Raw genomic sequence first — 4891 nt, 5'->3', positions numbered from 1 at the left:
GGCAATAATCAGAGGGCTAAATCAGCCCAGGGAGTCCCCCTGGTGCTATCCCATGTGCGGGCCCCAGGGAGGCTGCAGACTTCCCTGTGGGATGGTTCCAGTTGACATATGGGACCCTCTGCTCCCCTCAGAAGGGAGTCGCGTACTATTTTTATCCTTTTTTTCTTTTTAATGCTAGAGGTGATGCCATGATGATTTTTTGCCTTTTTTATACATACCTTTTATATACCCTTTTATATAGCTTTTTTTTATCTCCAGTGCTTTTAGCATGCATACTACTTGTCATTCCTTAAGTCTGATAACTTAGCTTAGACCCAATATTCTGTTGAGCCAGGAGACCTAACATCCTGGAGGCCTCACAGTGGGAGGCCAGAAAGCCCTATGCTATCCTGAGAAACCAAGGTCTTCCCTAGAACATCCTGTAAACTAAGATAGGCCCATCCAGGGGGGAATTCCCCGGGATGGGGTAACGCTGTCCACATCATTAATTGTTGTCTTCCCTGATAGGGGAGACATGTAGATTTTTGCCAAGAGAAAAAAGGAGGCAAATGGGACTTCATGCTTCTCAGTCTCCACATAGGTGTTCATTAATTCTTATCTAAGGACTCCAAGCCACTGGCATGGCTTAGACATAGCACAGAGCAGAGAATGCAGCAAGAAGACAACTTATCAAGATCTCACAGCCTTTTTAAAGGTAAATTACCCAATGAAAGCTTAAAATGCAAGATATTTTCACTTTTTTACCAATGTCCAACAAGTTCCTAAATCACGTAGACAGGAACTGCGGAATTCTTTATCCACTCATCCCAAACCACTATTGCTGCAAAATATGGAGTTAGTGAAGAAGGAGAAAGAAGCTTTTAACTACAACTTATCCTCCATTTTGAGGTTTTCTACTTCTATCCGTTTACTATGCAAATAGACCTAAAAACTCTAAATTTTTCACCCTGTGATAATTTCACATAGTATTCTATCACTTAATTCACACCATTGTGATTCAAAATCTACACACCATTGTAGATTCAAATTCTTCCCAGAGGCTAGGCAAATTTTCGCATGGACAAAGGTCAAAACCAGTACTGTGCAGGGGGGTAAAACCTTTCATAACAGGCAGAGAAATACTCTCTGCATTCTAGGTTCCCACATCTCGCCCTCCTGTTTGAACCAAAACCACTTCTTTGACAGCTTTGTCCATGGCTCGTCCAGCACAATGAAGTATACAAGGCACACATACTAAAAGAACTACAACAATAATCAATACATACAAACCTATCTTCAAAATTTTTCTCCATAAGGGTGTAAGGTCAAACCAATTGAACAAATCATTCAACAATGATCCGCTTTCTTCTCCAAGTTTAGCCATTCCATCCTCTAATTGCCGTATACTTTCATGGATGGATTTCAAATGATCTGACAAATTCATACAACACATACCCTCAAATTCTTCACATCCATGTCCATGCTCTAATAGAAGATAATCAATTGTTGCTCTGTTTATCAGTCACTTGTCTCACACTCTGAACATCAGTTAACACGTCGCTCAGTGCGAGAGAGACAGCACGAGAGTTCTCACTTAGCCAACAGCCCAATTGATCCAATTGTCTCAAGGCTGCTCCTGCAGCAGCACCAGGTAAAAGGAGAGCTGCAGAAAACCTTTGTCCAAAATTCCAAGCTGCAAATTTGTCATTACAATCAGATGTATATTACTCAGCAAATCTTTTCTCCCTACTCTTATGTTCTTTTATCATTTTTGCATTAGGCGTTAGCAAAGAAAGCTTTCCAAAGCTCCATGGACCACCTCTGACATTTGAGGGGATTGCAGGCCAAATTCTGTCCCCACAAATGAGAAACATCCCTCGTGGCAATTGTAATGGATCCTGGTTGGACGGTGTGTTCATTTTACTGTCGAATTGCACCAAGATGTTGCATTTCTATATATTTTGTAATTTGGAGTGGCATCTATTATCTTGTTTTTATTTTGTTTCAACCCTGGAGAACTAAGTATTACACAAAACTCCATCTTTATTGAACGAAGAATTTCCAATTCCTGAGGTTCGTAAGGAGCCTCTGGAAGGGATTTGGTCCAAACATCCCAACTTTCCACTGGATTCGAACTGTATCGTGAAAGTTTCAGATGGGCATGTTTTGAAATTGGCCACTTGTCTGCTGGTAAACCAACCAAACATGTTGAGAATGGTTTCTTTGGCCTTGAGTGAGTGAGACAAATGGTATCTAGGCCTGATGCATTGGCCAAAGTCTCCCAGACATTTTCTTTTGGTTGTTTCATTGGGAAAGCTGCATTGCTTAAGGCAATCAGTGAGATGATAAGGCAGAAGTGTAATACCTGATTCAGCTTCATTCTCAACAGCTTTATCCCACATAGGAATCTCTGATCTGCAACATAACTTATACCACACTCTTATATACAAAATTTACACCCTTAATTTTCTCACACTTTTGCATAAAATTCAGTCTACAAGTCTTGCCCAGAAAGAAAACTGATGTCTGTGGCATCAACAACAGTGTTGACACTGATTCACGTCTGCGTGCTCCACCGACTGAGCTAGCCGGGCTTCACGTTCTTTGCTGGAATCCACTTTGGTCCTGCACCTGTTAAGACACAAGCATACCCTTTGCCCTAGGTTATTAGTTGAAATGCACTTTCAATTTTCCCTGTCTCTGGATTTCGGATCTAAACCAAAGGGTTTGCCTTTAACTTTGCCTATATGGTGCTGGAGAAATGTCTAATTATAGGCGAATTTGGTTTTGCAAAAGAGCTGTTTAAAAAATTTAAAGCGTACAGTGCTTTATTCAAGCGCATTTGAGGTGTAGCCTCTGCCTCCCCCTTTTTTTTTGTTTAACCAAAAGGGGATTTTTAAAGTTTGGTGTGTTCTTTCAATGATTGCTTACCCTGTAGGAGAATGAGGAATGCTGAAGGAGTGACATGCACTCTGACTCATTAAGAATTAATGTAGCTCTTTTGCTATATAAGCTAGACTATTGTTTGTTTTTATCTTTTAAAGTATACCTAATGATGCAAATGCTTGCAGAAAATGCTGATATGCATGTTCTAATATCTCTCCCGTATGCAGGGAAGCAAATACCGCATAGGAAAATATATTCACTGGCAGATGAATATTTTTATGTTTCCCAAAAAATGAGCATTTGCCATTTGCCATTCTGTCAAGAGCCTTACTCCTTTTCAAGAGGAGTAAGAGTCCTTGGAGACATGATGTCACAGTCTCCTCTTAGCAAGTCAAAAACTGGAGCAAATCCATCATTAGTGTTCTCCAAAATTGTCCTGTTTCAATTAATTTTTCCTAAGAGCTACTGTAGATGCTGCAGATTGTTGAAGCAGGTTCTAAGCGCTGTATCTTGCGCAGTGATTCGGTACTCCTGTATCCTCTGCAGACTCAGGGCAAAATCTTTAGATGTATCCAAATTTTCTACACCTGAAGCATGGCCTTCTTGAGAATTCTGCTGCCATTACTTCTGAAGTTAAGTTGTTTTAGATCTGAACGAAGAGCTGCGAGGGTTTTTGAAAGATCTTCATTTCGCGCTATAAGAATTTTTTCTGATTTCTTGTCCTATAATGCTTGCTTGAATAGTTGCAATATGCTGAGGTGTGCACACCTTACTGCATGCTTCTGTCATGACTTGATGATTCAAAGGATGCCATGCAGGATTTTGATCTTTTCTGGCATATGTAACTGGCATTACAATGCTATCTGTTTCTGCCATAGTAAAGTCTCTCTCTTTGAGTCCTTGTTTCCTAATACGTGCCCAGTCTGATGAACCGGACGAATATCTTGAATGCAACCAAATCCATAACAGTATCCTGTGGATTTGTAACTTGCCTGGATGCAGTTTCTTCTTGACCAAAGAATCCATGCATTCCATCTTCTCCTCCCCCTCCTCGATGAGGAATAGGGAAGGGTGTCTGTGGTTGTGCACGGTGAGGGAACAAGGGAGGATTGGCTGAACCTGCCATCGCAGGTGGCAATGATGTAGACATGGGAGGAGTATGTACAGTGGATGTGGGTGGGGACCTGCCACCGTGCAGGAAATTTGAGGGATGGGGACCCAGTGCTCCAACCTGTTGAGGTTGAATCTTTAGCACATTCTCTGAGTTGGAAAAAAAGATGACGGACGAAGTCATCTGAAACCTGAAAATGAAGGTGATGTGATGAAGCACTCGAGGGTTGTTGTTGTTGAAAATAAAGTTTTGAAACAGGCATGGAAAAAGTTTAAACTGCACTGCCTGTGGTAGAAAAATAAGACGAGGCTTGAGAAGATATAGGAATGCCTTCTGAAGCTGTGACACTCACCATATCCTCGCAACTAAGATGTTGAACAGGAGCTTCTGGTGGAAAGGGTCCCATAGGTTCAGATAAATATCCGTGAAAAGTTTGTGGAGAATGTGCTTGAAATTACATGTCTCAATCCGAGACTTCCCTTATAACAGGGACGATATAAGCCTGATCTTGTTGTTCTGGACAAGGAGTTAAAACAGATTTTAAAAAGTCCTTCATTTCTTGTGGAGATAGGATAGTGTTTAATTGTCCTGTGCTTTATGTAACATAAGGTTTAACATTTTGCAGTTGTCATGCCGATCCAGTGGGCTGAAGGTCTGCTGCAGCGTGGTGCTGAACAGCAGATGGCTTTGTTGGTGGGATGGTGGAGGCTGGTTGCGCTGCAGACGTAGGCTGAGACGATGCAAGGCTGAAGGCTGAAAGCTGAAGCAGCAGCTGCTGAAGGCTTCCCGGTGGGGCTGCGGCTGCCGTAGGAATCGTACTGCCGGCTGTAGGTGCAGAGCCGACGGGCCAAGCCGGAGCCACGGCTGCGCCGCCTCCTTCCCGCACTGCGTGGGGGGGCAGCCGGGACCGCGGCT

This window comes from Corvus hawaiiensis, chromosome 33 (genome assembly GCF_020740725.1).
Source record: "Corvus hawaiiensis isolate bCorHaw1 chromosome 33, bCorHaw1.pri.cur, whole genome shotgun sequence".
Classification (NCBI taxonomy): Eukaryota; Metazoa; Chordata; class Aves; order Passeriformes; family Corvidae; genus Corvus; species Corvus hawaiiensis.
This window is presented reverse-complemented; position numbering follows the sequence as displayed.